Genomic DNA, 11,447 nt, shown 5'->3' with positions numbered 1-11,447 from the left:
TAAGAACCATATTTTGACTTTTATCTGGTGAATATCCAACAAGAGGTTCCATTGAATGAATAACGGATCCGGATCCCAAGAACAATAAAGCTTTTGAATAAGCATGAGTGATCAAATGGAATAAAGCAGCTTGATAAGAACCTATACCTAGAGCTAACATCATATAACCCAATTGAGACAATGTAGAATAGGCTAAGCTTCTTTTAATATCTCTCTGAGCAAGAGCTAAAGTAGCTCCTAAGAATAGTGTTATTGTACCTACTAAAGAAATAAAACTCATTATCAAAGGTAAAGATATGAAAAGAGGAAGAAGTCGAGCTAGAAGAAAAATTCCCGCAGCAACCATAGTTGCTGCGTGTATAAGAGCCGAAATAGGAGTGGGCCCTTCCATAGCATCGGGTAACCATACGTGAAGAGGGAATTGTGCGGATTTCGCAACTGCACCAAGGAATAATAAAAAAGCACACAAAGTAGTAAGTAAAGAGTTAATTCCATTATTAGGAATCCAGTTATTAGCTATTTTGAACAAATCCCTAAACTCTAAACTACCTGTTATCCAAAAAAAAACCTAAAATTCCTAATAATAGACCAAAATCCCCTACACGATTAGTTACAAAAGCTTTTTGACAAGCACTCGCTGCGATTGGTCGTGTAAACCAAAAGCCTATCAATAAATAAGAACACATTCCCACGAGTTCCCAAAAAAAAAATTTGTATCAAATTGGAGCTAGTAACCAATCCCAACATGGAAGTATTGAAAAAACTTATATAAACAAAAAATCTCAAATATCCTTCATCGTGAGACATATAACCATCACTATAAATAAGAACCAGGATTCCTACAGTAGTAATTAGTATTAACATAATAGAAGTAAGTGGGTCAATCAAGTATCCAAATTCTAAAGAAAAATCATTATTGACGGTCCAAGACCATAGATATTGATAGATCGAACTTAAGAGTACCATAGCTATACTTAAGAGTAAAACACTAGGAAAAGCCCATATGCGACGAAGATTTTTTGTTGCTGTAGGAATAAGAATAAGGCCAAATCCCATTGACATAATAACTGGAAGTGGGAGAAGAGGGATTACCCATGCATATTGATATGTATGTTCCATAAGAAAAGAAATTGCAATTTTTACTTCAATTTTTACTTCAATTTTTGTTTCCGATTCACCAAACCAATTCTTATCTCTTTCTGAAAGAATAAATAAAAATAATAAGAAAAAATACTGAAATTCTTAATTTTTCCAAAATTTATCTCATTGAAATAATTAAAAAATAGGAATGGGTTTAGTTGGTTAAATTAAAAAAGTTAATAAAATAACTTCGTTACCTAGTTATTTTATTAACTAAATAAAGATATTTATAAAAATAAAAAAAAGGGGAATCATTTTACTTTCTATTCAGAATTCATTTTTATATTTCTTTAAAACAAAGATGAAACAGCTCTCTTGTTCCATAATTAACTGATTGAGTGAATTCCAATGAAAACCTATGTTTATAAGAAATTATCGAATAGTCCTTACTTCATATAGAACTAAAATCCTAATGACTATAAATTACCTAAGTTTTAGAATGTCTTGTTTAAGAGACTCAGTATTTTTTGTTTTGATTGGAATTCCTTTCCTTTATGGAATACCATTCTGAACTTAATTAACTATTTTCATTTTCCCTTCTTTTTATCCCCCCGTCTTATCTTATATGGGGGATAGGCTTCTATACCATATATCTATATATGGAGTATACTTGATATATAAATAGATATAAATAGATTTAAATGAGAAACCTTTCTATATATTTTATATTATTAAAAAACAAGTATAAAATATATAAAGAAAAAATGTTAAAAAATTCTTGTTGTCTTATCCGCATTAGACAAAATGAAGTAAAAAATAATTCAAAATTTAAGTATCTTTCAGTATCTAAGTATAAATACTAATAAAAAGAAGAAAGAAGGATTGATTTGCAGCAATAGATGTCTTTCACATACAACTAGAAAAAAGTAATTTCCTTTTTGAATGGCAGTTCCAAAAAAATGTACTTCAATGTCAAAAAAGCGTATTCGTAAAAATATTTGGAAGAAAAAGACTTACTTTTCCATAGTACAATATTATTCTTTAGTAAAATCAAGATCATTTTCGAGCGGTAATGAGCATCCAAAACCAAAGGGTTTTTCTGGGCAACAAACAAATAATAAGATTTTGGAATAATATGAATTGACTTATCAAAAAAGAATTCCAATTATTTAATAATTTTGATTCTTCTTTGAATGTACTTTTATGTGTCGAATTACTCGGTACAATATTCTTAGAACAAAAAACCACTCTTATCTTATATATACAAGAAAAAAAGTTTTGTTTGGTATACTGTATGCTAAGTATTCTTTTCCTATCAATGAACTTTTCATAATTTTCATAATAGAATCCTCATATTCTATTATGAAAATTATGAAAAGTGGAGTATTCTTACAATAGGACTTACAACTTCCACCTATCTTCTCCAAAATCATAAGGTTAGTAAATCTTATTAATAAGAGCATAAAGACTTTCATTCTAGAAATTTTTAAAAAATCCAAAAAGCCTTTTCCATTTATCCATTTTAATTTCATCATTAAATAGAAACCCTTTTGGATTTTTTTCATTGTATTGAAAGAATTTTCAAAATGTAAATGAGAAATTAATTAGAAAAAATTAGTTCTACAATTGCAAGTTAGAAAAAAGAAATTCCAACTCTTTCAAGCAGTGTTTGTGTTTCTATTGGGCAAAGCAAGAGTTTATTGTAAAAAAATGGAAACGATACTACCAAACGAAGTCTATTTTAATGAAAACTCTAATGTTCCTAAATTTTATGGACTTCCCCAATATCGACGATTCCCAAGATAATAGCTATTATTCTTTTAAGTTACCTATTATTTGAAGTTAGCCGCCATGGTGAAATTGGTAGACACGCTGCTCTTAGGAAGCAGTGCTCAAGCATCTCGGTTCGAATCCGAGTGGCGGCATTCTTGAAAAAGAATACAATAGATTAGAAATCAATTCGAAATTTACAATTTTGTAATGGGACCTTCCCCTTATGCTATTTGCAACTTTAGAACATATACTAACTCATATCTCTTTCTCAACGATTTCAATTGTGATTACGATTCATTTTATAACCTTATTAGTTCGTGAACTTGGAGGATTACGTGATTCGTCAGAAAAAGGAATGATGGTTACTTTTTTCTCTATAACAGGATTCTTAGTTTCTCGTTGGGCTTCCTCGGGACATTTTCCATTAAGTAATTTATATGAGTCATTGATCTTCCTTTCATGGGCCCTGTATATTCTTCATACCATTCCTAAAATACAGAACTCTAAAAATGATTTAAGCACAATAACTACGCCAAGTACTATTTTAACGCAAGGCTTTGCCACATCGGGTCTTTTAACTGAAATGCATCAATCCACGATACTAGTACCTGCTCTACAATCTCAGTGGTTAATGATGCATGTCAGTATGATGTTATTAAGCTATGCAACTCTTTTGTGCGGATCCTTATTATCTGCCGCTATTCTAATCATTAGATTTCGAAATAATTTCCATTTCTTTTCTAAAAAGAAAAAAATGTTTTAAATAAAACATTTTTATTTAGTGATATTAAATATTTTTATGCAAAAAGAAGTGCTTTAAAAAGAACCTCTGTCCCTTCATTTCCAAATTATTACAAATATCAATTAACGGAGCGTTTGGATTCTTGGAGTTATCGTGTCATTAGCCTAGGATTTACCCTTTTAACCGTAGGTATTCTTTGTGGAGCAGTATGGGCTAATGAGGCCTGGGGATCCTATTGGAATTGGGATCCTAAGGAAACTTGGGCATTTATTACTTGGACCATATTCGCAATTTATTTACATAGTAGAACAAATACAAATTGGAAGGGTACGAATTCTGCACTTATAGCTTCGATAGGATTTCTTATAATTTGGATTTGTTATTTTGGTATAAATCTATTAGGAATAGGCTTACATAGTTATGGTTTGTTTACATTAACACCTAAATGATTACATAAAATAAAACCTTCATTTCATGAAGGTTTTTACTTTTATGTTTTATTTGAGAACCCCTTGAACGCCTTCTCAAAGGGTTCTCAAAAATTCAAGATAGATCTAACATAAATTAAAGACCACAGGCTTTGAAGAATTTCCGAATTGATATGACCTAGGAAGGCTACCCTTATGGCACTTGTTAGACTATGGAAGCTGTCAATACCCGAGATCAAGGTGTATCTGAGAAAGACTGGAACATGGAGCATTAGAACTCAAATTTTTGTCAAGAAAACCCCAAAGCAGGAGATGTCAATTATGGAATGATAGCTCATGGTAATGACAAGAGCAGAAACACGGCTATCCATGATGTTATCGCCCGCTTATGCTATTGTCACCGTGCTGAGATAAGCATGCATTTCTTCGGAAGGATTGGATGGTAGAAGGCTGATGGAGCATCTATCAGCAAAGGATGCAGTTTTAACCTTAGCTGGTGTATCACCAGGATCTAGAGAATTACATCAGGAGTTTTAAGATGGACCTGCAGGAAGCCGTATTTTGACAAAGAAGCATTTCATGAAGAACTTAGGACCCAGAAGCTGAAGTAGCCAAACTGGAGGAACAAAACCTCGAGATACTGGAGATTTGTCAGGAACTGAAGGACAGTAGGACCATGGCTCATGCCAAGGATATTGAAACCCCGAAGTTTGGAACGCAACTCCAGAAATATTGAAGGACGTCATGAGAGACTTCGTGTCAACATGAGATGATCTGGCAAAAGAACTTGAGAAGTACAAGCACGATCGGAAGAAGCCATCAGAGACATGAACACGACTTGAAGAGTTTGATGAAGATTTATTGACCTTTAGAAGACCAAACCCCTATCATATACCAACGTTAGATGCGACGATTGTGAGCTTTCATTTGTTTGATGTTTTTCCGACAGCCACAAAATAAAATCTGTCTCTTCAAAACTATTGTTTGCATTGTGTGTATCCTTCTCTATCTCTCTCTCTCTTATCCCACCCCAAACCCATGGAGCCAATAGAGGATGAATGGATATGAACCCATATTTTCTGGACCGATGAGTCAATTGGAGACGGACCGATGGATTCAGAACATGGAAGCTCATATGGAGAATAATTCTGTAGCCGGAAAGGATATGGCCTAGCATGCTCTGCAGTGTTTTGAAAGAGGTGCTGCTACTTGGTGGAGGTTGTACCAAACCATCGATGGATGGCAAGGAGTAACCATTTGGAAGGAATTTAAGTTGACTTTGCTAAAGTCTCGTCTTGTGTCCCCGAATTTGAAGCCTTATGGAAATGATATGAAGAAACCTTGTGCATGCAAGATTTGTGGAGAAATAGGACGCACCCCTAAAGAACACAAGGATGAATGCCCTAATTGTGAAGGTAGTCACTCAGCTGAAGAATGCCCAACTAGGCAGATTTCTTGTTTCTTGTGTAACGGGACTACCCACTATCCTGCTCAGTGTCACATTTACCCCATGGTACGAAGAACCGTACAGCAAAAGAAAGAAGTAAAGAAAGGAGCCCTTATGGAAATTTTAGAAGAACCCGTGATGAAGGAAGATGTCGGGGACACACCCAAAGAAGGCCCAATTAAAGTCTGCACCAAGTCATGCTATTCATGTGGAGAAGAAGGACACATCTCCCAGAATTGTATGAAGGGGGACCAAGTAGAATTCCCGACAAAGGAAGTCGAGTATGACCCACAAGAAATAGAAGCCATGATTGGCATGGAAAAGTCCAGGAAGAGGGATGGAGTTGATTCCAGGAAGGACCTGAGTCATATCACCTGCTACAGGTGCAAGGAATTAGGGCACTACTTCAGCCGTTGCCCAAAAAGGAAACCTCGAGACTTGTCTGGAGTAATATGTTTCTATTGTAATGAAGCAGGGCATCTTGCCAGAGATTCTCCGAAAGAGAAGGAGACTTGTGGTTAGTAGTTGAGTCTGTGAGAAATGTAGTGGTAGTCGTGAGATCAACTCTTTTGAATTGAGGTGTTGAGTTGAGGCATGAAATGGAAATGCAGGAGATTGAAGTAATTCGAGAATCAATAAAGCTAGCACCGTTGGTACTGATTTGGATTTTTATGAGTAGTGAGTCTATGAAGGAAGATTTTGACCATTTTCGAGGATATGAGAAATATGGTCTATGGAAGAGTTGGATGCATTTTAAGGGTGGTAGTACCCTGTGAGGAGATTTGACCCCTGGAAAGGATAAAGATATTTCACGGAGTGGACTTCGGACAAAATAAGTATGGGATATAAAGGAGGTATGATGTTGGTAATATGGAGCAATGGTGACTCTATGATGAGTCTGAGTAATCACGTTTGAGTTTGGTACCAATAGAAGGAAGGGAAACAGTACAATTGGATGGATTTAAGAATGCTAGGAAGTTGGATGTTGGAATAACGAGCAGTTGCCCCGATGATGAGTTCAAGGTTTACAAGTGATGAGATGGGCCATAACCCACAGGCCCCAGGACCTGCCAAGAAGCAAGCACACTCTTGCTAAAGGAAAAAACCCTGGAAGAGGATACGACTTTATCGACAAATGATCTTATAGGAGTAACGCAAAACCTGAGAGTTGTGAAGGAACGATAGATGTTGTTTGGCTTGCAGAATCCATGGATTTATCCGAACTTGGTTCGTCGACAAGAGAAATTCTGCAATGCTAGTGAGGATGACCGAGTGTTAGAATGCGAGATTCGCTAAACCATATACAGGGTAATGATTTGGGTGCGGGATGGATTGATCACCATACCGACTTACTCTTATTGTTCGCCTTGCTATATGGGATGGTAAATCTGAGTGACTTGCCTATAGTAGAGCAACGACGATCAAAACCTTGTTTAAACCTTAGAATGGTATGACAATTTTCCCTTGTACAAGGCAGCTGTTGCCAATTGTAGGATATATGGTGAGGTTCAGCCCAGCCCCATTTCCTGCAGGAGAAACCATAAATGGTTGACCACCATGAGATATCGATAGTTGATTAGTATTGGCGCCGGACCCTTCAGCTAAGAGGACCCAGTCTCGGAATAACCTTACCAAGATGAAAGGACAGAAGAATTGAGGAAAAGGTTATGCCGCTACCGGAAGAGCCAGATTAGAAATTTTCCCGAGAATCTGAGAAGACCGACACTGTCAAGAATAAGGATGGAGTATATGAGTATTGATGGAACCGTAACCTTGCTTCTAAGGGTGGTAGCACCCAAGACCCCGGAGTCGATCGATGGAATTTGAGAAAACCCCAAACCTAACCTATTTCTTTCTAGCCTCTCCGAATCTCGAGGACGAGATTCATTTTAAGGGTGGTAGGTTTGTAACATCCCAAAATTCTAAATTTTGGAATGTTATAATAAATAGATAGATTTGATTGATTGTTTGATTGTGGTGTGGTTTCTTGTGTAAAATTGAGTGAAATTCGAAACTTTTTGAAAGTCAAATGAGAGGGAATAAAAGGACTTTCCCAAACTTTCTTTTTTTGCATTTATAAATTCCAATTCTTTTCACCACAAAACCCTGGAGAGAAGATGACATGACTTCTTCCATTTAAATAAATGAAAAGGGGTTTCGAAAAGATGTGAATTTTATTTGGAAATATTTTCAAATTCAGAAACTTCAAGCAACTCAATCATTTTCATGAGAGAAGATAAAATGACTTCTTCAAAACATATCAATTTTAAAAGGATCAAATTTAAAGTCCTTTTGGAAATTATTTTCAATTTGGAGTTATTTAGATTTTATTCAAATTATTTCCCTCCAAAAATAAAATATATGGAAAATAGGGTAAAATGATTCCCTACAATAGAAAATTGGAGAGAAACAAATTTGAAATCATTTTGGTATTTTTAAAATGATTTTTATTGGATTTTATTGCAGCAGTAGCACTATTTGCTTTATTTGAATTTTTGAGGATTTTATTTGATGCTAGAAAATGTTCATGCTGTAGAAAATATTTTTTCTGAAAATTTTGATATATTATATGCCTATATAATATTTTTATTTCTTTTTGTTTTTATTCTTTTCGACTGACTATTTAAAAAAACTTCTCTGACGAACTGGCCCGGCACAGCCAACCGGGCCAGGCCACGGCCCAGTCCCGCGCGCCGTCTCTGTCCCGAGCGGGAGACCTGCGGCCGCACGCCGTCGTCGCCCCGGCGTCCGTGCCGCCTCCGGACTCTGCGCCCGCCGCCTTTGCCCCCTGCCCCTCCTCCACGCAACCTCTCGCCCCCCTCTATATAAGCCTGCGCCGCCGCCGCCCTCTCTCTCCTCGCACCGCTGCTCCCGCCGCGTAGCGCCGCCGCCGCTGCAGACATTGCCGCCACTGCTCGCCTGCGCCGCCGCCGCCGTCCGCGAGCGCCGCCACCCGCCACCGAGCCGCCGCCCCGAGCCACCGCTGCCCCGCGTCGCCTCGCCCCGCCGCCGGACCCGCCGGAGCCGCTGCACCGCCAAACCGATCTGCCTCGCCGGGAACCGCCGCCGCCGCCGGTTTATTCTTCTGAACCGGTATTAACCGCAAACCGCCCCGGTTTTCTTTATTTAGTTCGGTTTTATTCTTTTAAACGGTTTAGTTATTTAGGTTAGTTAATTTGTGGACGTTCGTCCGTTAGTACTCGGGAGCGAACGATTTCGTTCTATAGGCTTCTGTAGCGAACGTTCGTTCGATAGGACTTTTCTTTTTATTTTAATTCCGGCCAAGGACCTATTTGTGATGATTTTTCTTTACAGATTAGTCCCGGTTCTTCAATCGATCACTACTTTTTGCAAGTTAGTCGGAATTAGATGAAACCAATGCCCACTTCTTCGTTACGATCCCCTCTATCCAGTAATCCAGCTCAAACATGTTATTGAAATTTTAAATTTTGAATTAGATCATATTTGAATTCAAACTTTTTTGATCGTAACTCGAGTTTTATAACTCCGATTTAGTTGATTCTTTTTGCAAATTAAAGCCCTTGACCTAAACTTTCTGATAAGGCCAAATTCACTTAATTTTGGTACTGTTCGAAAATGTTTTCTGTTGCAAGAGTTATTTGCTTGGTTTCGAAGTTTTCCGAATTGTTTTCTTTGTTCTTTCCGATCTTTTGAGTGATTGCTTATGTGTGGTTACTACTGATTGCTTACGATAGATTGACCAGAGTGTGACGAGTAGAACTATCAGGAGTTATGAGTGCGAATCATCTTCATCAACAGTGCAGGCAAGTTCACACTTTGATCATACTTTTCATTACCCAGTTTTTATGCATTAGTTTCAACCCTCCAAACATTGCATGGTTAGGATTTGATAACATGTGGGTATTGGGAAGTAGTTGATGAGGTAGGAACCTATTCTCTTATATTCAAACCTTGGGAGTTACTTCTACGTTATGCTTATACTACTATGCTATGCTCGTAGACGTGGTTTGGGTTTGAGTGTACCCATGACAGATGTGAGATTATTATTTATTGGTTAACTTAAGGTGATTACTTTAATACACATCTGGGTGGATTGGTTGGGGCACCCTGGAGTACCCACTGGTTTGCCCGGGCACTTGGAGAACCCAGTGCTTGCCCAAGGGGATCCCGGAGGACCCGTGTGATCACCCTATGGAATGCCACCCAGGCTCAAAGGGATCATAAGATTATTCATGCTAGAAACTTCCGTGTGTAGCCACAAGCTATTATGGGCTCTAGCATAGTTGAGTAGGTTGCATGACCTCTTCCAGTGGTAGGCTAGCAGATGTAGGGGATGTAGGTTGGTACTGTCTACCCGGGGTTAGAGTTAATGCTTCTGAAAGACTGTGTCTCGGTCATCCGTTTCTCAAACACCATGTAGTGCGAGAAATCCAACGGAGGAGATCGAGTCTTGTGGGGAAAAGTGCGCAAACCTCTGCAGAGTGTACAAACTAATCATGATTTTCCGTGTCCCCAGTTATGGACATCTTGAGTATCTGGTTCTTGGATTATCATATGGACCTCATCACTTTACTTAATTAATTTGTTGGGTTGTTAACTTTTTAATTGGGATTGAGTTGGAGGAACCTTCTCAATAATTTTCAACCAACTTTGTAGTTAAATAAAATATATTCCTTTGCAGTAGGGAAAAATTAGCTTTTCGCAAAAACATTATAACCGTAGAGCCTCCACCAGCTAAATATGCATGTAGTGTTAGCTATTATTTATCATTGCTCAATGGTGTGAATTTGCCAGTAAATTCAATGTACTGACCCTTTGTGGCTGCAACGTCTCATGTTGCAGGAACCTTACGACGAGTAAGTGATACATTAGGGTTACGATTTCTACACTCAACCTTGCCGTTGGTGTTGATGGGAATCCACAACCTTGTTGTTACTTCCGCTATTTGGATTGAGGTAATAGTATTTACGTTCCTCTATACATGTGATTTACCTCTGTTATAAATCCTCGAGTACTGTGTGTGTCAGCATACCGATCCAGGGATGACACTTAAGCACAGAGACTTGACCGTCTGAGGTCGCGTCGCAACACTAGATGCACTTCGTGTACAAACTGGATACTCTCTTTCGAAGTATCAGGGTTTCAGACCAAAACTCATCTGTTACAAAGGCACTTCATTTTTTTAAACTTATTACAACTCCAGAATTTTTGTGCGTTCATTATGCACCATTCAAAGCCACGTCGTCAACTTTCAACCCTTTGTGCCTTCATTTGCTATTTTTCACGCATTTACTGATTTGTTTTGAGCTAAATGACCCTGAAATTGAAAAGCACTACAAATGAACTCTGAAAAGGTTGAAACTTAGCACGGTACCATCATTTCACCCACATAGCATATGCAAAAAACTAGAGAGAGTGACGGCAAAAACTGGATGCACTTCGTGTACAAACTGGACACTCTCTTTCGAAGTATCAGGGTTTCAGACCAAAACTCATCTGTTACAAAGGCACTTCATTTTTTAAACTTATTACAACTCCAGACTTTTTGTGCGTTCATTATGCACCATTCGAAGCCACATCGTCAACTTTCAACCCTTTCTGCCTTCATTTGCTATTTTTCATGCATTTACTGATTTGTTTTGAGTTAAATGACCCTGAAATTGAAAAGCACTACAAATGTGAAAGAAATATGCCCTAGAGGCAATAATAAAGTTGTTATTTATATTTCCTTATATCAAGATAAATGTTTATTATTCATGCTAGAATTGTATTAACCGAAAACTTAGTACATGTGTGAATACATAGACAAACAGAATGTCACTAGTATGCCTCTACTTGACTAGCTCGTTGAATCAAAGCTGGTTAAGTTTCCTAGCCATAGACATGAGTTGTCATTTGATTAATAGGATCAGATCATTAGAGAATGATGTGATTGACTTGACCCATTCCGTTAGCTTAGCACTTGATCGTTTAGTATATTGCTATTGCTTTCTTC

At 37.6% G+C, this 11,447-nt stretch overlaps 1 non-coding gene across 1 annotated transcript; it reads left to right on the top strand.

Annotated features, from left to right (window-relative positions):
* Positions 1-2,925: 2,925 nt before the first annotated feature.
* Positions 2,926-3,005, top strand: TRNAL-UAG (transfer RNA leucine (anticodon UAG)). The gene has a single exon. It is a non-coding gene; the product is annotated as a tRNA-Leu (tRNA).
* Positions 3,006-11,447: the final 8,442 nt, after the last annotated feature.

The sequence above is a fragment of the Aegilops tauschii genome, chromosome 3, assembly GCF_002575655.3.
Source record: "Aegilops tauschii subsp. strangulata cultivar AL8/78 chromosome 3, Aet v6.0, whole genome shotgun sequence".
NCBI lineage: Eukaryota > Viridiplantae > Streptophyta > Magnoliopsida > Poales > Poaceae > Aegilops > Aegilops tauschii.
The sequence above is the reverse complement of the archived record's forward strand: the minus strand, read 5'-3'. Positions and strand labels throughout refer to the sequence as shown.